Source organism: Drosophila innubila, chromosome X, assembly GCF_004354385.1.
Source record: "Drosophila innubila isolate TH190305 chromosome X, UK_Dinn_1.0, whole genome shotgun sequence".
Taxonomy (NCBI): Eukaryota; Metazoa; Arthropoda; class Insecta; order Diptera; family Drosophilidae; genus Drosophila; species Drosophila innubila.
Genome location: NC_047626.1, coordinates 2,587,500 through 2,610,433, shown reverse-complemented (window position 1 = coordinate 2,610,433; position 22,934 = coordinate 2,587,500). Strand labels below are relative to the sequence as shown.

The 22,934-nt window shown below is 32.3% G+C and overlaps 1 non-coding gene across 1 annotated transcript; it reads right to left on the bottom strand.

Annotated features, from left to right (window-relative positions):
* Positions 1 to 15,781: 15,781 nt before the first annotated feature.
* Trnap-ugg lies at positions 15,782 to 15,853 on the bottom strand. Its single transcript has one exon. It is a non-coding gene; the product is annotated as a tRNA-Pro (tRNA).
* Between the last annotated feature and the right edge of the window lie 7,081 nt (positions 15,854 to 22,934).

Below are 22,934 nucleotides of genomic sequence, written 5' to 3'. Positions count from 1 at the left end.
TTTTTTATTTTTATTTTTTTATTGTATTTTTATTGTATTTTTTTAGTATTTTTAAAAATAAAAACATTATTTAAATAATACTTACACTGCAATTAAGTTATGGCTCATTTGTTCGAAATCTGTAAAATAAACACCAAATCATTTATAGCTAATTGCATATAAAAATTGTCTATAAATTTGTCTATCTATCCACTAATCTACTGTTTAATTCTTATCTGATATATCAGCAACCTAAAAGGTATGCTATAATTTCTAAAAAAAAAAAATACTTCAGCACTGCTACGATTTAACTGTCCACAATTGTGGCGATAAGAAACTCATATAACAAGTGCCATCACATAAATCTAGAGCTTAGAGTTTCATCTGCTCGAGTTTTTATCTGTCGATAATATCGATTGACAGGACACTGTACAGTGTACATCCAATTAATGACAGTGCTCTCGAGATCTATCCAACCAAGCAAACGAGACAAAATAAACACAATAACTAACTAAATGTAACTCACTATCTGTGTAAATGTAGCTGTATCGTTTGAAAGTATTCGCATTTATCTATCTACGAATATATGAGCATATATATTTGCAAGTACTACACTGATAAAAAAAATGTTCTAGAGACAAGATTTTGGTTTAAGAACTACGAATTTTGGTCTAAAAAATGCGTCGAAAACATAATATTTATAAAGTTTAAAAGCTCGTGTCAAGAATATTTTAAATACGCCCAATTTTTCAGTAATAGGATAAAAAAATTTTATGTTTACAAGACCACAAATTAAGGTATAAGAATAAAGGTTCTTAAGTACTAGTGATGTAAAAATATATCGAAATATCGACAACTCGATTTTCGCAGAAGCGATTATAGAGTACTTTAACTCGATGATTTTTTGGACGATCTATCGAGTTGATTAAATCGATTTTCATGAAAAATCGACAACTCACTGGGGCCAGTTCATCTTAGTTAGTTTTCAGAGTTAAGTTTAGCCGTCCAATTTTTGATGAGCAAGAAAAATAAGATTTGTAAAAAATTTTTCAATTTCAATTAAGTTTTCAAATAAAATAATTTTTTATTTGAAAGCTCGATATTTGCAACTCGATCTACTATTTTCCGATATATCCACTACTCGATGAATTTTTTTTTGCCGATTTTCTATTTCGATATGAAACTCGATCTATATTTTGGATTTACATCATAATTAAATACTCAAGACAATAAATTAAAAATAAGTCAGGTTTTAAATTGAAAATATCTTATTGTTTTTTTATTATAATTTTTTTACACGCTTGGTATTTTTCGAAATTTTCCTCTTTAATATGTTTTTCCTTGGCATGAGTGGGATTCGAACCCACGCTTAAGATTTTTATTTTTATATGGAAAACTGCGATTTTTAAGATTAATATTCTAGATATTTGTAATTTAGTCCTTCAAGCGTCTTATTTGAAGAATAAACTGTGTTAGATTTAAATTCTTCATTTTGGAATTCAGTCATTTTTTTGAGTGTACATAATCAGATGTATCCGTTGCTACCCTCTGGCGTTCACTAATTAACGTACATACATTAATATATCAACATGAAACGACCTCGAGGCTTTTGTTTGGCTTTTGTCGGCGCCGTTTGTCGACCCCCTCCCCCCATCCCCTACCTTCCCCCCCTCCACCCCCCTCTGCACTCAGCCCCCCCTTCGTACCGCCTTTGACCACTCGGAAAGCGCCTAAAATGCTGTTAGATAAATATTTGCCATAAAAATGATTTTGGTTTGGCTTTTTCTTTGTGATTTTCATAGCCAGTTTGGCAGTTGTTGTTGTTGTTGTTGCCATTGCTTGAAATATTCATAAACCTGAAATGCGCATTCTTTTGTGGGCTTTTATTGTTTATAAACAAATAATGGACAGCTAATAAATAAATCAAATTAAACATTTCTTTTCTACTTTTATTCTTGATTTTTTTCTGCTCTCCACAAACATTAACTTAATGAAAAATCCTCTTTTCGATTAAGTTCCGCCAACTCAATTGCAAGAATTTCAATGATCAACGAAATCAATTTATTGATTGCCAAGATCAAAAGATACAAACACACATGCACAAAAGCTCACGGCTATGTCACGTCAGCTGATGATCAACAAATGCAGCTTTGTCAGGCTGCCTTTGTAAATATAGATGAGTTACCGATTTTGATTGATTGATTAATATTGATTGTCATAAAAAATTAATAATTAAAAAATGTTTGAAACTATATGTTAGGGTGCTTCGATTTCATTTACAAAAAAAGGTAGTCCCAATTTAAAATCAACGGCCAATTCTTTGGTGCTTTCAGCCAGAAACCATAGTTCAAACATAAATTCCTAGTCCACGCTTTTTAAATTTTGTCCTTGCATCGAGAAAAATTATATTTTAAGGACAATTGGTCCTTTGATTTTATGAAACTTTGAAGTCCTTGTCCTTACAAGAGTTTTGATACCAATCTTGTTAACATTTGCTAATTATAACATGCAAAAAATTCAAAAAAAATAATTTTTTTTTAGGAATACAAATCGATTCACCCTAATGTGTATTTTTTTAAAAACATTTGTTAAATATTATTAGAAACATCCCATACATATGTCGACTAGCTATTCCTATTCAATCGATAGGCTTAAGAAAGAATTATGATGAGCAGGGTATCACATAGTCTAGCACACTCGATGACAAAATTCTTATATATTCTTTATTGTTTTTTTTACGTCAATTCGTTTAGAGCTAGCTCATATTCAGACATGTTGAGTCATGTTTAGACATGTTTACGCGTGTCAAGACGTGCTTCAACGTGTCACGACATGCGTGCATCTCTAAATGTTACTTTGTATAGCGTGTAAATAAATCAAAATTCCAAAAAGCGCCCGCATAATGCACACACACACACGCACAACAATTTTCACCAAAAATTTGTTGTATGCAAAAATAAATCATTATCTAATTGCCGACTAACTAAGCAACAACAATAATCATAATAATATGATGGAATTAATGGAGAGAGAGGGAGAGGGAGGGCAGAGAGTTGAAGGAAAATGTCCGCACGTGTAACGGGAAAATTTGTGTTTACGATTGCGCTCGACACGACACCACGGACCGTTCCGAGCGTTCCGACCGTACCGACCGTTCCGACCGTACCGACCGTGCGGACAGTACCGACAGTTCCGAGCGCGTGGGTTGCGACCGCCCCCCTGGAATGCCATTCAAAAGACAACGCGTTGTCTGTCTATAAATAGCGATCCGCACAAATAACTCAACACTGACAATTGCAGCCAAATTCCAAAAACAATTCAAGTCACTTGCAAAGCAATACGACAAATGACCACAGACAGAGACAGACAGTAAGAGAGAGAGAGAGGGACAGCTAGAGATGGGAAATGCCAGAGATATCATATAATACGCATAATTATAAGTTTTTGAATTCCAAAGAATTTTTCGTCTTAAAAAAAGCTTGAGATCTACAAGTTCCCTGAAGTGGAATTGCACTGTCTTCAATCCATTTGATCTCGCTAAGTTACAATGTTCTTTATATAGGACTATATACAAATTGAAAAAAAAATTATCCAATTGCACAAATATAAAATGGTTACATTTTAAAGCTTAAAAAGTGCAAACGATAGTAATGTTCCATAAAATTTATTCCATTTATTTCTGTGAACTCCTTTAGTAAGATCCTTATAATTTTTTCTCAATAAAATGCGATTATAGATATATATCACACATTCAAATTCCTAATATTACCTTTAAAAGTTACAACAATGAATACAAGTTTAAGGATGAATAAAAGGAATAACAAGTTAGGAAATTCAACTAAAAAAAATGTTCAGAGTACAAAAATTGTCAAAAAAAAATTGGGACACTTGGCAAAAATATAGCAAAAACAGCGATACGAAAAGTTCAAAATAAAACTATTGATAATTTTGTTCTGAAAATGCTTATTTACATATCAAATGCTTCCTATTTTGATTTCCTAATTTTTATATGCAATATTTGGTATTCTTAGTACCATCTTTCGATATTCGCATTAGGAATCTATATTGATAGATATTTTGTAGTACATGGACTTAAAATCTAGCAAATTTAAGTTATAATTTAATGTAACATGTATTAAATATTTTAATACAAATGTCAGAAGTTATTCCCGACACCGAAAAGGGGTAGACCATATTATAGGGTGGGTTTCTAATTGGCAAGTGGCTCAACTCGGCGGAGTCCGGCAATGATTATTTGATTAAATGACAGGAACTAAGCTCATTACGCGCACGTAATGCAATCCCCATACACAAGAGGAATATGTGAAGTGGCAGGAGAGAGACAGAGAGTGAGAGAGAGAGAGAGAGAGAGAGAGAGAGAGAGAGAGGAGTAAAGTGCACACATGGCCATGTGTCTACTAATTCTCCAATTGCATAGCTCGCGATGGCGTCACTTTCTCTCTCTCTGTCTCTGTTGTCAGGTGAAGGTTATCTTTGCTCCCCCCCTTAAATACACCCTCCTTTCTCTCCTTCTCTCTCTCTACACAACCCCACCCTATTTAATTAATTGCAATTCGTAATTCAACTGCACTTTATATTGGGCTAATTTATGGCATTGACATAATCGGATCTGTTTTTATCTCAGAGTCTTCAGGCAACAGCTGCTGTTTTGTTTTAGGATTAGTCGGGACCACTTTGATGAATACGATTACAAGGCCATTGGATAGGGTAGACAGGAGGGGAAGAGGGTTTCAATCCAATTAGGCCAACAGGCAGAGTTGCCAACCTGTGTTAAGTACGTGAAGTGCATTGACAATAGGATTACAACAACTATACCAATCACATATTATTAATTGTAACTCGATTTAATGCTCAAGGTTGCATGCAAGAGAAAGATAAAAGCCAGAGAGACAATGGAAAAGAGAGAGAGAGAGAGATTTTCGTAATTAGAGCAAGGGAACACTTAATTGAGTCATGGACAATAAGGAAGGTACAACAGTATTATCTACCAATATTTCCACTTTTATTCCGTTTCGAACTCTTTACATTCATCCAAGAAAATTAAATTGAATTATTTCCTTGTAGATTTGAATATTCAATTAATATTTGCAACAATAAAAAGCTCTTAACAATTTTGTATTCTTCAAATTGTTTAAATATTCTCAAGGCTTATTTCGAGCTTAAATTTGCGAGAGAAAAGGAGGATAATTAATTAGAGGTATTGATAGAAATAGAAACTAAAAGAAACTAAGCTCATTAAAACTAAGAGCTGGCTAGCAAAAAATATATAAGAGTGTGCTTAACTTCAGTTTCATTTAGTTCCTTACTCTATCTCTAGAAAATAAGGAAAATAATACCGTCAGAGGAGCGTTTTTTCAGCGACACTTTCGCATCGTCGGTGATTTTGCCATTCACGTTATTCGCATCGGTTTTTTGCTCTCACAAAATCTGGTCACACTTTGAATATTTTCAAGGAAAAATTATTTAAATTTGTTTACATTTGACAGAGTAAAATACTGATGAAATGATATCGTATTCTAAATTATATTATTTTTAGATAAGATAAGAGTAAAATAATTGTAATAATAATTATTAAATAATAATACATTTTATTTTATTTGAAAATAGTGCATATATATTACTGTTATATCATAATTATATCTCTTGTTGAAGTCTTTATTTAATTATTTTATTTATTTCAAAATTTTTTTTTTTTTTTTTTTTTTTTTTAATAATGTACTTAACCAGTACATTGGCAACAGGCTGTCTTTCAGTAGAGTACACACAGCAGGGGAGTTATCAAAGAGCGTTAAATTATTCAACAGCCTGAATGCAAAAGAGACCAACTTTCAAGGGGATTTTGAGGAAACACCTTACCTTCATTTTCCACAGAATTATAATTAAGCCAACCCAGTCAATTGTCAGATGCAGCAGCCGAAAGAGAAACGAAATGAAATGAAATGAAATGAAATGAGAGATGAAAAGAGAAGAGTAGAAGCCGAAGAAAGAGTTCATTTCAATTTATTTATATTTAATTTCATTTTAGTTTCATTTTGTGTGTGTTTTCGGAGAAAAACTGAAATCCACAGCGCCGCAAAAAGCTTGACAAAAAGTTCGGCAACGTAAAAGTTTTAATTCCAAGCACGCTTCCCGTTTACAGTGACTCCCACAGCTCTTTTCTTCCGCCTCCCACTGTCAAAATTTACTGCAGACACCCACAATATCGCTGCAAACCCTTTTAGCTGCATTCAACAATATTCTGTTGTTGTTTGCCCTAATTTTAATACCCTGTAAACATAAATACGGCTGTGAATTGGGTGTGCTATCATTTTTTGCTATCATATCATCCTATAGTATATCTTAACATATTTCTAAAGTGTTTTCTACAAGTTTTTTTTAAATTCCTTAGAAGTAATACGTTATATTAAGAAAAAAATTTACTTAACTGGAATTGTCAAATAGAAGAACTTTTTTTTTTTTTTTTTTTTTAAATAAAGAGAAAAAAACTATTTTTTTGGTTTAAATAATTTTTATTAAGGCTACCATCGATAAATTCAATTAATAGGGTATCAGCTAGTCATGCTCTCTCTCAGCTTTAATTTATTTTCGTTCGCTCGCTTTTGTTATTGCAAATTTTGTATTGTAAGCTGCAAGCATAATTTAATAATAATTCCTTTCAAAGCGCATTAATTGCACACACAAGCACAGAAAATGAACCTGAAAATTTTCCACTTACAATATTGCATTTTCCCGACTTTCTCCTGTATATATACGACCCTTTCTCCTTGCTTTATTCTCCACCACACGCTGTGTGAAGATTTAATTGGATAATAACATGAAATGCATTGACAAAATACGAAAAGCAAAAAAAAAAAAAAGAAAAGATAATCAAACGCAGCAAATGAAACGAAATTGCATTACGTTACATTGTTAACCTTACACTATGTATACATTCCCTCCCCTTCCCCTTGCCCTCCCCGTTTCGCCCCGTTTCGTCACCCCATTGTAACCCTCCTGCTCCGATTAGTGACAAATGAAAGGAAAACGTAACGCACACAATAAATTGTATAAAGTGTAAAGAAATATTGCTGTTTATTTCATTTGTTTGTCGCTTATTGTCAATCGACAATGTTGTGCTCCTCTCTTTTTATACCCATTACTTGAGAAGTCAGTTAAAGGGTATATTGTGTTCGCTGAAAAAAAAAACCAACTTTTAAATTCAAGAACATTCATCTTATATATTTTGTTCTTAAAATTAGACCATCCAAATTACTTAAACTAAGCATATTAATCTAACAAAGACCCAGCTCTTATTATAAGAATTTAAATCTAAATTGTTAGAACAATATAAATATGTCATATTTTACTGAAAGCCAATAGTTGCCACGTGGCACTCTGGTTAAATTCGCCACTTTAAGTGAAAGCAAGCGCGGGTTCGAACCCCACTCTTGTCAAGGAAAAACATAGTAAAAAAAATGTATAAAATTAAGAACCTTTTTTTTCAAATTTTTGTTAAAGGTTCGGTTCGGCGGCTCGAACCATAGAGCAAGACATCAGTTCGGTTTGCGAACTGGTTTATATACATCCTAAACCCAAGATCTGGGTTCGAACCTTGGTTCAGTTTCATACAAAAAAATTATTTCTCTACATTTTGAACTAATTAAATTTGTTTTTTTTTTAAGAAATCAAATTTTAATGATAATTTAAATTTATTTGAAGATTTAAATATGACTTATTTCAAAACAAACTCTCAAATAATTGCGTAATATTAAAAAACCATAAAATGTATGTAATTATTTTTTTTTCGAAACGAATCTTTTATTTTAGTTTAGGTTCGGTAAATGATCCGTTTCAGGCTGCTTAAGAGTCCAAACCGAACCGGTTTGCAGTCTTGATTTTGTTATATATTATAATTATCCAATATGCTTTTGAATATTAACAAGTTAAGGTAAACAGAACGACAGCAATGTCTGTTTTAATTTGTATAGGCATACAAGCACCTAAAAGTATGTAACGGATATTTTTACAGTCGGATTCTTGACTATATCATTAACCGCTTGTTTTTTTTCTCTCTCTACACTTTCGCTTGTTGCCTTGACAAGGGCGGGGGTGGAAATGGTAAGGGGTAAGGGGGTAAGGGGGCTGGAAATGCGGGGGTTGACAGCTTGGCGCATTGTTATTGTGAGTCAGTCAGGCCATTTGACATATACAATGGCGGGCAGTGGCACTTGCCATTTGCCACACCATGCCACATCGTAAAGGCCATGAGGTTGCAACATTACACCCATCATCTGCAACATTACCACACCCCCCATCCCCCTGCTTGACACCCATCCCCCTGCTTTTGACACCCGCATTGTGTGTATGGCAAAATGTTACCTTTAAACGGACTTGAGCCGCTTACAATAACAGTCGACATAATGTGGCCAACAACGCTAATGGCAAGGCTTTCACTCAAGGACTTGCGAGAAACTGAGAAACTGCGAATCTGAGACACTGAGAATCACAGAGAAACCTGCTTGCTGACTTAATTGCTGGTTGTTGTCTTGCCACTGGGTTGCATGCAACCAAGTGTTGCAAGCTGAACGCAATTTCCTTGTGCGAAATATTAAACCACATTCTATTTTCACACTCTCTCTCTCTCTCTCTGTCTCTCTCTGTGTTGATGATGATAATTACAATATAAATAAGATAGCATACATTTGACTGACAGGCGTCAATTTATTCCTCGATTTGTTTTTAGATTTTATTATTTACGGAATTTATCCTAACGGAATTTATCCTAACGGAATTTATCCTAACGAAATTTATCCTAAAAATTTTGAATTTGAGTTTCAATATCACAAAATAAGAATATAAATTTAAATTAAACTAGAAGGTTTACTCGTTATTTAAAGCACTTAATATACACATTTATTTTATCAGTGATTTTATTTCTACTTTAGCCCCTTAGTATTTTCTTTCTAATACACATCAATTAAAAAATGTTTAAATTTTAATATCTCTAAATTTGTAGTACGATAATTTATCTTGGTTTATTTCTTTGTTCATTTGTAGAACTATCTATTCTTGTAACTAAACTTATAAAAAAAATAATGTCTACAATCAAGATATTTTGTTTTAAGTATTTAATTTAAAAAAATCAGAAAATTCTAAGAATAAATTCATCAAATCCGATAGAAATATATGTGTTCTAACAATCATGCAATCTTAAAATGAAGATTTTTGTCTCAATGCTGAGAATTTTCGGGATATTTTTTAATCAGTGCAGAAGTATTAAATTCTATATATTTAGTCTGTCTATTTAGTTTTAGAGTCTTTAATGCATCGGACCTAATTTATCTATCCAATCTGTTCTATCCTTCTACTACAATTTATCTCCTCTCTCTGTTTCACTACCTTTTTTTAATCAAAAATAACTTCTACTAAGCCTTAAAGAAATATATTTCTATTTTAATCCATCTACATACTCCATTTATTTATATTTAAGTTCCTATATATCTTATCCTTTTTTCCTTCATTATAACTTCCCTTATCTATAGTATAAGTGTATACTCTATTTATTTAGTTTTCTTTACCTCTTTGTCTTTCCATTTTTTCCTTGACATTATCTTTATCTGTCCATTATCTTTTAATATCCAAATTTAAGTTGTTTTCTGTTCCTGTTTGTCTTATAACTTGTTCCTACATTATTTTGAATCATCTATCTTTTCATATCTTTTCAATACAATATCTTTTCATCTTTTGATTAAATAAAACCACCTTTTATAGCAAAATAGCTCATTATCATAAATTTATTAAGTTGGCAGCACCTGACTGACATGTGGAAAGCGCTGTGTGTAATATGGATGTATATTGAACTAAATTTCAACTTTGCTTGCTCTCTACTCTGCAAATAATTTTGCTGTCTAGCCTAGTTTCAGTCTTTTTTTAGACTTTCATTTACACTTTGGCTCTATTTTATTCTGTCACTCGATTACCCGCTCTCTTTGCCGTTGCTTTGTTGTCTGTTTTTATCATTTGTTTTACTGACTACACGTTGCTACATTGATTGGCTGCAGTTTATCTGACCCGCCCAACAAATTCATCGACTGTGAATCCATTCATTTGGCCCTAATATCCATCATTCTGTCACTGGACTATGTCCTTCAGTCTCTCCTATTCCCTTTCTCACTACATCTTTCCAGCAGTGTCCTTCGTCCTTGCATGTAAGTCTGTTGTGTGTATTTTTATAAAAAAAAAAAAAAAAAAAAATCAATTCAATTAAAAGCTCATTAAATATAATTGTGCACAGCAAATCGATATTAAGTCTATTTAGAACTGAGCTCACCCAAAGCAAAACACATACTTCGCCAAAAAAAAAAAATAATAAACTCCAGCTCCAATTGAAGAGTTTTCGGCGCTTTCTTCCCACCGCCTTACTTAACTTATTTTTACGACCGTAACGAAATTATCGAGAAATTAGTATAAATGCTTTATGCTTTGCTACCCATTCCATAACTCAGACCACAAACTCAGCTTCCCCAACAGGCCTCGAGCTGTACCCAAACTCTTGTACAAAAAAAAAAAAAAAAAAAAAAGCAAATGAGCAAACTTTTGGCGCTGACTTTCTTCACTTTCTCTTTCTTTCTTTATTATTATTATTTTTATTTTTCGCTTTTTTTTTTTTTGGTCATATATATTTAATATTCACAATTACAGCAACCACAACAACAAATAGAAAGAGCGCAAACTTTTGTTGTTGTTTTTTTTTCTGTCCCTTAATGATGTATTGTTTTGATTCGGAGATTGGGAAGATACGCAGCTTGCTGAATTTTGTTTCGCCTTTAGACAAGGCAAGAGCGTGAGGAATGATTTTATTTTCTTTTTTTTTTATTTTTTTATTTATTTATTTTTTTTTTGAAAAGAAGGTGCTAAAAATAAACCGCCTGCTACGTGCCATCGACTAAATCACAGAGACATATCCTCGAGCGTCTCAGTTGCTTTTCTCAATTCCTTGCCAGTTTTCTCCATCTTTTCTCATTTTCCTTCTGCTCCTTTGCTTCTCCGTTTGCTTCCAGCTACTTGCTCAGTTCCTGTTCATCAGTTCTTCAACAAACATTCAGTCAGGACAACGAACAGGAACAGCACTCTTACTTATACACACACACGCACACACACACACGCACACACACATACACACATGCACAGGTTGAGACCCCGAATTTGCCAACCTTTACCCTGTCTTTCTATTGTCTCCCGTCCCACATACTTATAAATATACATACATATACAACAAGAAATACAAATTGTCTTTGCCACGCCGAAGATTAAATACCCTTGTAATTAATTTTCAGCAGATCGCTAAATGATATAGTTAAAAAAAAAATAATTTTTTTTATATATTTATTATTACAAATATTTAGAAATTAACAATTTAAACATATATTTAATGCATGCCACAATTTGCGACCTAATTAAAATATTCTTTGTAAGGGTATAACAAGTGTGTGTGTGGCATTTTTTTGTTGTTCTTCTTGTTCTTTACTTTCTTTTTGGCTGTTTTGTTTTGTTTTGTTGGTTTTCGTTTAACTTCTTTTGACAGTTGCTGACAGTTTTGTTTGAAGGATGCCTTTGCTTTCCACAGGACTTTGATTTTGTTAGCCTCTCTCTCTCTCTCTCTTTGACTTTGAGTGTGTGTGTGTGTGTATTAAACTGGGTATCTGTTGCGTGCCTGGACGAATATGCGTGACAGAATGTCGCAGGACTTGAGGGCAGAGAGTGGGCGTGGCAGTTGCAAGATGGCAGTTGAAAGGTGCCACATCGCAAATGTCTGTGAGCAACTGTTGCAGCATTTTCACATCTGATTTCAGCTAAAATCTCATGCACCTTAAGTACACAGCTTATCATAAGGAGAGGAAAGATATCCTGATACCCTGCACACACTAAAAATATCGAGTTAAAAACTTGATACTATCTTTCCATAGCTATTTAACCCGTACGCAACTTTAAGTATTTATAACTTTGGCAAAACTGAACAAATCTTCAAGCGGAATGTCATTTTGATTATGTCTTGGTCTCTTAATTCATTCTGCATTAAAATTTAATTAATTTTGTACAAAAAATTATTTCGCTCTAAATTTTGGGTTCGATGCTAAGGGTCCCCCCTTTGAAATTTTGAAAATTTTAAATTTCAAATCTCAAGCTTTCACTTTTAATCAACTCCTTATATCGTAATTAGTATAAAACAAAACTTTAAACTTAATTCTGAGACCTTTAATTTTCTTGTAAAAAATCATGTTGAATTGGACAAAAAATTTGACATGTAAACTTGCTAGTTCAAAGGCTTGACTTACTTTTAACTTGCATAACTCTGTCAAAACTTGACCGATTTTCAAGCGAAATGTCATTTTGATCATGACTCGGCCTCTGAAATCATTCTGCATTTAAATTTTATGCATTTAGAAAATTTCATATTTTTCGACCAGAATTCGATTTGGATGCTAAGGGTCCCCCCTTTGAATTTTTGAAAATTCAAAATTTTAAATCTCAAGTTTTCACTTTTAATCAACTCCTTATGTCATAATTAGTATTAAATAACACTTTCAACTTGATTCTAAGACCTTTCATTTTCTTGTAAAAAATCATGTTAAATTGTACAAAAATTTTGACTTGTAAAGTTGCTAGGTCCAGGGTTAGATCAACTTCAAACACATATAACTTTGTCAAAACTGGACCGATTTTCAAACGAATTGCCATTTTGATCAAAGTTGGACCTCTTAGTTCATTCTGTTTTAAATTATACTTCATTTTAATATAAAATGTTCACTAGAAATCTATATGGATAGGTGCCGATAACTGAACTTAGGTACCGGAGCTGAAACTAGGACCTAGATGCCTCGTTCAAAACAATATTCTCGTTTATTTACTTTGTAAGTAATGGGTACACTTATGAAGAAATCGACTGAAAATTAAATTAAATTAAGGAGCTTTTAAGAAGTTTGTTCTATATACTAAACACACACACACAATCACACTCACACAGTGTTGCAGCTGTTGCCTTTGCGGCATTTTCTTAATGCCACTTGCTGTTAATATTTTTATTTGTTGTTGTAAATATATATATTTATATATCCAGTATATAGTGGTAAATTTAATAATCAAGCAGACTTCAAGTATATGTATATATATACTTTAATTTTATGAGAAATTTCATTTACCAAGCAGGAAAGTATGCAATCATTTTACGAACTTTGACATTTTGCGCAGCATTCAACACACAGGGCCAAAGGAGTGAATGAAAGCCAACAAAGAGTGAGAGAGAGAGAGAGAGAGAAACAGAGAGCGTGTGGCAACGCCCACCCTTATTACACACACACCCACACCCACGCACACACACACACACACATTGTTTGCACTGGCAACTTGATAAGTCATTTGGCATATTTTCTGCGTTCATTTGTGAGTGTAGAATGCAATTTTTCTGCATTTTGCATGCTATTTCCTTCTCTTTCCCTCACTCTCTCCCTCTCCCTTACACTCTGCATTTGTTGGAGCGAGTGCAAGCGAGACAACGTTTTTATCAGTGTTGTTAGCTCAGCTATTTTTCCGCTAGATCTGCAGTTTTTTTGCGAGAGAATGGCGGCAAAAATCGTAAAATGCCGACAGGCGAGAATTCTAACTATTTTAAAGTTAAACAAGTGGGAAAGGTTAAAGTCGAGATCCCGACTACTCATTTCAACATATATAAAAGTTCTTTTAAAAAAGTACTGCATACTTTTAGGTGATTGCGTTGAAATAATAACTTTATTAATAACTTTGGTTAGCTATTACTCCCGTTCTACTTATCCGATCTTGCTGCGGTTAAGTGGGATTATAAATAATATTAATAGATAACGTTATTTACCATAAAATCTGTGGTATCTTAAAAACTGTGCGTGTGGTGGTTTTTCGCGATTCGCGGGGTCAGAATGAGGCGTGTCAAAAATTTAAAACCAACTTTACCTGCGTGGGGTCTAAAGAAATCTGTGTGCCAAATTTGGTGTCTCTATCTCGTATAGTCTCTGAGATCTCCCTTTTTCCTGGTTCTCTTGCTAATCTTATAGCTTTTTCTAGCTATTTTTAAATGTTGATATAGCTTTTTTTATGTTATAAAGCGTTGACAACACTGACTTTTTTTATCATGACTTTGATTGATATGTTGCTCGTCAACTGATTGAGCCCTTAACTTGCACATTGTCCGTCTGACAGACAGACGGACTGACAGACAGACTGATTGACGGACTGATTGACGGACTGACGGATTGACTGACCGCCTTTTGGCAGGCGTGCATGACATGCAGTGTGCGACTCTCAATTTCAATTCAGTTGTGCACTCGTCGTTGTCTCCCAACAAGGTCAAGCAGTCAGGCAACCAATCAACCCCTTCCTCACCCACCCCTAACCTATTTACCCCCTTGAAGGACTCCCTCTGGCGGCGTGTAGTGGAAAGTTTCTTTAACTACCTGTGTGTTTGTGTGTGGGATTGAGCAGCAGTTGCTCATTAAATATTGAAATGCCAATTTCACAGATACTCACAAAGCAAATTCAATTTGGCAGCTTAAGTAATGCCCACAACAACTACAACTACAGCAACAACAACAACACGAACAAACCATAATAATCAGCTACAAATGGCACATTACAACACGACTAGCAGATATCCTGTACTTTACAAACTTGTCATCAAAGATTCTTGCAACAAATTGCTTTCAAAGAGATTTTCTTACCCCATATTAATAACATATTTAAATTAAGTAAATTATAAATAAATTTAAATTAAGTATTGCTTACATTAAAAAAAATATTTTATGGACATTTTAAGCATTTCAATGGTTTTTTTTTTTATTAATATATTTGTGCAACTGATTTCCTTTTCTTATTATTTTAAAGAATTTCGAAATAATTTCATTTGCTTGATTCTTCTAAGAAAATCTTTTCAGCATATGCAATCAGTCAATTTTTCGCAAAAAAAAAATAAATTACATGCTGTTAATTCTTCTTAAAGGCTTTTCCAACAATCTCTTACAATGGATACTTGGGCTTATCCTGTTGATTCTTCTGAAAAGTGTTTCCAGAAATCTCTTGCAATTAATTCTTAAGCTATTTTTTGCCGTTGATTTTTTCAAAAAATTAAAGCAGTTTTAAATAAAGTTAACAACATAAGATTGAATGGAATACTGAAATAGTTATTTTAAATGTAAGAATGTATTAAATTAAACTGTACCATGTGAGATTTATTAAAATGTTTAACAAATAAAATTTATAATCTAGTTAGCTATAGTAAAATCAATTTTTATTGGCTGCTGTGCATTTAAATAGACACCACAAAATGTGCTACAAATTGCGACTTCAAAGGCAGATCCCTTTCCCTTTCCCCTACTCCTGCTCCTCCCTTTCAGTGCCTCTGCGGGGGCGTGCCACGCCTAGGAAAGTGAAGAGATGCGAACAGTTGAAATATGGCCGCAAATTATGCAATAATAAATTGAGTCATTGTCGCTGTTACTTTGAACACCATGGTGAAATTTCGCATTTTTATTTATATATTTTTTGGGAAAAAAATACATTTTTTAAAAATTTTTAAAATACGGCAGTCCATTAGAAATTCGCCAAACTGTAAATAAATTTCCTCATCAAAATTCCCTTTTTTCTTCCTTCAAAGTTTTTTTTTTTTCTCTTTTTGTGATTCCTTAAATAAAATTCAGAATTCATGCGAGGTATTAGAAATAATATAGGAATAAAACTGATTTTATATTAGGAAAAAAGAAACAAAAGGAATTACACAGGGCTCAACCGGGATTTGAACCCGGGACCTCTCGCACCCAAAGCGAGAATCATACCCCTAGACCATTGAGCCACATGCCAATTTAAATATATTTTTTTAAATTTGCTGTCTTATAAATATTTTATTAAAAAAAATAATTTTTTTTTCTGAGCTACATTGTAACTAATAAGTTATTGAATTAGTCACTAAAATTGACAAATTAAGCAAGTTTAGAATATTAAATAATTTAATATAAAAACAATAAAGGTATTGTAGATCATTTGCTTATTGATATTAAAAACTGAAAAAAAAAAAAAAAAAATTATTCTTCTCGAGTTCGAAATTTACTCCAGAAGACTAAAAAGTCATCAATCACAGGATCTGCCTTCCAGAGTACTGTTTTACATAAATAAATAACCTAAAAATTTTTAATTTTATGTTTCACTTAAGTCGTATATGTCTTTTTTTTATGTATAACTAGTTTAAGCTGACATTTAATAGCAGTATAATAGTAATCGGCAATATTTACAAATTTAAGATAAAAAAAAAAAAAAAAAAAAAAATAGGGAAAATGTCCCATAGTGCAGAGGGGAGTCTGTCACATGGTGCGCACGTAATGAGCATATTTGTAGCATACTTGCAAAGCGTACGTGCGTGTAAGTGAGTGTATATATAGATATATATATATATATGTATGTGTGTGTGTGTGTGTGTGTGTGTGTGTGTGTATGTCCTTTGAGGCCAAGTTTATGCAAGTTATGCCTTGGCTCTGCCGTGTTTAGCTTTCAAGTAGCGCACCAAACTTTCCTGCAGTCCAATATATTGACACAGGTGCCCAGAGGCGTTGTGCGAGCTGTGTGCGAGGTGTGCTCGATGAGTGGGCGCGGAGTAGGCAGTACGGGGGCGTGGCACTTGGCAACTCTGTCGGGGTTCGAGTGCGCATAGATGGCACTTTGATTTTGTATCTGCATTTAATGCCAAATGGCAATGCCAGGCGATAAAAACCACAAAAAATCACAAATAAAACCAAATACCCTGTAATATGTGTGAGAAGAAGAGAAAAACAGAAAGCGAGAGAGCGAAAGAGAGAGAGAGGAATTCAACTTATTAATTTTATTACATTTTAAATTAAAAGTGAAGTTTTCTCAATTTTACTTAATTTATTTAGGTTGAGGTTTAATTTTTTGACAGTTTTTAAAAATTTTAAATCTTATGCAAGATGATCGTTTTTTTCATCGACACTTATCGATAAAAATAAAATATCATCCTTTTCTATCGGATTTTTGTGTCGGTTAAATTCCTACTAAGCTGTAGCATTTTTGTATGATATTGTGTAGAGTGTGCCCATACCCTGTAAGAATAAAAATCTATGAAATTTTTGTCTGACAAAAGATGCGAATAAATTAAAAGGCAAATTCACCTATGGTGAAAAACGCTACTCTGACGGAAAAATAACAAATTTTTATTGGGAGCATTCAGATTATTACATTTTGCATTTAACAGGAAATTTTCCACTATCAAATTTAAATTAAGGTATTTATATTATTGTGATGAAATCATTAGTCAGGACAAAGAAGTTTATATATTTATATAGACTACCAAACTTGGAAAATATAAATTTTTTAACTACAATTATAATATTGTTGAAATGTAATTGATGATGTATTCTGCTAATAAAAAAATATTTTATTTCAAAAAATGTGTCGAAAACAGCAAATTCTTAAAAAATAAAGAAAACACTTAATTTTTGTACTTCTCTTTTAAAGTTTTCTTATTTTAGAAATAAATTACTTGAGCTGAAAGAATCCATGCTGAAAGTTTAATTTATTCCGTTTAAAAAAAAAAAGATATATATTTAATTAAATTAAATATATATTAATTAAATTAAATATAATATTGAAAAAATTAACTAATTTTTTCACTTCTTTTAACTTTACTATGCTGTGCATCATTGTCTTTGAATTGATTTCAATTATTTTTAAAGCATTTCATCTTTTAACTTTTTCCCACTGCCAAAAAAGTTTTTTGATTTTCTGTACTCGTATGTGAAATAATCTATTAATATATCCTGTATTTGCTGTACTGTTTGCTGTTCTTTTGAACAGAACAAAAAGTAATTTGAGGTGATGTTTCAATGATGACTTTATATATTGCTTACTTGAAATTTAAACGCTCTTTTTTTTTTCTGTCAGCCCAAAGTTATTGAAACTCTGATTCTTTATTCAACTCGGCTAAATTGGGTTGAGGTTTTATTTATTTTTTTTTTTGTTCTTATCTTTTCTTTTTTTTGGGGAAAAGTTCAAAAGCGCAAAAAGCGTAAATTCATAAAGCGTTCGCGGGGCGTGAAAGTGTTTTGACATACGCTGGGAAGTCATATCCGTTCTATATATATACACTTACACACACACACACACACAAAGTGATTTTTTGTTGTTGTTACCTCGCTGACTTTGGACGTACCTAACGAGCTTCAAGTTTAACAATGAGCGAACATTTTGCAGCTCATTGAATTTGAAGTCATGTGAAAGCAGCGCGCACACACACACACACACACACACTCCGACAAGCAATCAGTCAGTCAGTCAGTCACTCAGTCAGTCAGTCAGTTTACGGAATTGCGGGCACTGAGAATCCTGACAATTGCATTGCATAAAAACAAGAGCAAAAAATAAATAAGTCCATGTCGAGTGGCTGTCAAACAAATTTGAGAATCTTTTGGGACATGAATTCTCAATTTGCACTACCAATAATTGCTATTGTTACTGTTATTGTTGTGGTTTTTATATTGCTTAATTCTCATTGTGAGTCGTTGTGTGTGTAAAACTTAATAATGTTTAACAACTCGATACATTAATGTTTCGATTTTGAGCTAAAATATATTGTGCTTTAGTCCCTTGATTCTAAGTAATTTTAAAATTCTTGTTCTTGTAAACAGTTTTGATACCAATCTACACTTATTTATTTTTTATTTTTTCCTATCTATCTCACAATAAATTTATTGTTTTTTATGAATCCTGAATTCTTCTTTATGCTTCTTACGTAAACGTCTTGCTGTGATTTGTGCTATATAAAACTAATAAATTTATTTATAAGCTTTTCTGTAATAACTTTTCACTCTTATCTGACAATCTCTTTCTCTTTCTCTGATGGTTTCTGTTTATATCACATTCGTGAACGTTTCACAGGCTGCTCTTTTTTTCAATATTGCATAACTGTAATGTTTTCCTGTAGTTACATTTAATTTTTTTTAATTCTAATTTCTTTAATTATTTATAAACTTTTGCGTAATAATTTATCCTTCTTTCCGTTTTTATCACATTCGTGAACGTTTCACTGGCTGCTCTGGTTTTTAATATCGCATTTTTGTAAACTTTTTCTGTAGTTTGTTTTTATTTTGATTTATTTCAATTTATTGAACTTTTTGTTTCCTTTATTCCACTGTGTGTGTCACATACGTAAACGTTTACATTTGCCATACAATAAGGACATATGTTAACTACACATAAATGTAACAAAAATAACAGTGAAAAATGCTTTCAATTCTCTTGATTGGCTCGCAAATTTAACGAAGACAAGCTCAGACATATAGATAAATACAAATAACGGCGAGAATGGAGAATGAGGAATAAAGGAGAACAACAGGAATAGACTCGACATCCATTTGCAAAGTGTGTTATGTGTTTTAGAAATATAATACGCTTTGCTGCTGCTGATTTTGCTGCTGATTTTGCTGCTGATTTTGCTGCTGCTCTTGGCCAGGCCAAGAGGGTGCATTGTTATGAAAGCCAGGTGCGTGAAGGAAGCCCTCAAAGTTGCCTCCACTGCCAATGCCAAAGCAAATGCCAATGCCAATGCCAATGGCAATGGCAACGGCAAAAACAAAATAGATCAGAATAGAATAGAACAAAGTCGTCTCCAATGTCGTGACTCGCGTCTGTTTCCACTAATGTGATTAGTACACTCGCAAAAATACGCTATACCAAAATAAGGTAGGTCCTTACTGGAATTTCTTCAAATTTCAAAATTCTGTCGTTCCTGTAATATATATGTTCTAAAAGTCTGGATTCAAGCAAACTATGTCCGAATAAATTTGTAATACCATGACAAATATATATTCTGTAAGATTGGTTGACAAACAAAAACAATAGAGTTTTTTAGACTTAATTATTTTAAAAATGTTGAGCACTTAAAACAGTTTGTTTCAAGATTAATATGAAAATATTTAGTACTAAAATCCAGGAATCATAAAAAGTTTTATTTTTTTATTAAAACAAATTAAGGAACTAAAATTAATTTTTGTATAGAGAAAATTATATTTAATTATTAAAATTGATTTAAAAAATAAAGTAATTATTATAATTGCATTTTTATATGTAAATTTAACCACGACTTTTATTTTAAATTTTTTATTTTAAAAATCATAAATTAAAGTAATTTTTCAATTTTTAATTATGGATATATGAGTCCCTTAAGGACATGTGATGTATCAAATGAAAGATATTGAGCCACACTTCGAAAGTGTTTTAAGATTTTGGGAGGACAAAAAATTAAATTTTTATTTTTGAAGTTCTATTTAATTACACAAATTTAAAGATAAGTGTGTAATATTTTTGATTTTCATTTCAAAAGTTTAAAATTAGAGTTAAAGTATAATTTTTAGATAAAAAATGGAATATTTTTTAAAGAGTTTAATCAAAAAAGAGAACTAAAATTTAATTAAATAAACGAAATAAATAATTTTTGCGGCATTGAGAAAAGCGTACTTGAAATGAGATTTGCATACTCAGTTTTGGAAATTTAGGTTTTGGATTTCGCCTGCTTAAGTACGCATAATTTTTTCTAAGTGTATGTAAGGATACCACAAGTAGAGGGTAAAGGGTGCACTACATCTATGCAATGATTATTATTTTGCGGTTAGTGCAACATGGCTAACAACATGGCTGCAGGCTTGAATTACCGGAAATGACTTAACCTTCAGTCAGCAAATTAATCTTCAATCCTAGTTCATATTTCATCTTAATTAAAAATAATTAGAATTCATATATATTTATAGTTTATCCCCTTTTGGTTGCGTTGCATAAGCAATTTTCCTTGAATGGAAAATAAATAACGCCTTTTCCTAGATTGCAATTACTTCTTGTTTCAACTAAATAGTTAGTTTCATTTAGTATAGCATAGAAAGGCAACGAATTTCCTGGAATATCTGCTCGGGCTTTCAGATTTAATTTTTGTTTTCGTCTTAACTCCAATTGCATTTCACATTTGCAAACTTTGATCCGGATTCTGTGATGATTCGTGGAAGAGGCAACGTTTGCAATGCCAAAATTTAAGCTCACATTCACATTCAATTACATTTACCAGTAAGTTGGCTACGCATGTGGCATGTGGCATGTGGCATGTAGCATGTGGCGCCTGGAAGCCTGCAACATGATTCCGCTTCTTTGTTCGTTTGTTCATTTGTTCATTTGGCAATGCTGCAACCACAAATATGACCCACGTCAGTTGGTTTTTCCAGGTCCATCTGTACGGATCCAAACTCTGCAGACAGTGAGTCGTGTATGTGTGTGTACAATTGCTTGCATTCAATTTCATTTCAATTTCTATAGCCTGTTGTTATATATACCCTGTAAGCAGCGGCACAAACGTAGGATATGCACAGTTTCTCTGTTAAATTGTTTACTATCATTTGTGGAAGGGTAACTGATGCTTCGAGCCAAAAAAATAATAGATAAAGATACCAAGGCTGCAAACCGGTTCTGAACCAAACCTCGTAGAACCGGTTCGATTCGGGATTTTAAGCAGCCTGAACCGGATCATGAACCGAACCCTTGAAATTATTTACTTTGCGAACCCGAACCTAAACCGAACCGCTTTCTAAAATAAAAGGTTCGGTTCGAAAAAAAAAATTATAACATAAATTTTATGGTTTTCTAATATTACGCAATTATTTGAGACTTCGGATTAAAATAAGTCATTCTTCAAATAAATTTAAATTATTATCTAAAATTTATTTCTTAAAAAAAAAATTAAATTAGTTCAAAATGTGTAGAAAAATGTATAAGAATACAAATATTTTTTTGTATGAAATTGAACCAAGGTTCGAACCCAAACCTTGGGTTCAGGGGGTATATAAACCAATTTGCGAACCGAACTGATGTCTTGCTCTATGGTTCGAACCGCCAAACCGAACCTCTATCAATATTTTGGAGGTTTGCAGCCTTGAAAGATACAAATACCAAGTTTTTTTATACAACAATTTTTTTTTAATTTAAAACAGGGTATTAAACCGAATCGAATATCGGTTTCAGTTGAGGTTTCGGTTATATTTGTCTTTTGGTTGTTGGTTATGGCTTACAAAAAATTTTTGTGTATTTGTGTATTTCGGTTTCGAAGTACCCATATGATTTCGGTTCATAAAAACAAGTAGTTGAAATTTTTTAAAGAAGTTAGAAGAAGAATATATAAATAATTCTTTGATTTCAAAAAAGATATGTTTAAAAATATCAATATTCTAATTTCAAAGCAAAATTAATTTAAAATATAAGAATTACACCTTAGCAACATAATTGAATTAAATTTTTCATAAACCGGTATACATAAATCGGTTACTAAGCGGTTATTTCGGTTTGAATAATTTTTTAATATTATTTTTCTTGTATATGTTTAATGTCTGCTTTAAACTTTGGTATTTTTTTAGGTCATTATCTTACTAAGATGAACAAGCAATAGAAACCATAACAATTTGTTTTCCTTAATTAAATATTTTTGTTAATTATTACCTAATAAATCTTGTCACTTTTGTGATGCAATTAATATCACAAAAAAAATTTAATTCGACTACAATAACAGGGTATGTTTCAGTCGACTCTCGCAGACGATATAAACACATCTAGTTTTACTGTTAAATGCTTTTAGTTTGGCATTTCAAATTGTTTAATTTAAAAGTTAAGCTCAAGCTAAATTTTTGTGTTTCTAATTTATATTTATCTTTTTATTCCAGCTAAAGAATTTCACTAAAAGCAACAACAACAACATCAAGGAGAACAACAACAACACCAAATAACATACGCTTATGGAAAACTAAAACTTACACCAAAAATAATAAATAAAAAGAGAAAACTCAAACTTTTCATTTACAACTAAAACTAAAAATAGAATTTAACTGGAAAATCTG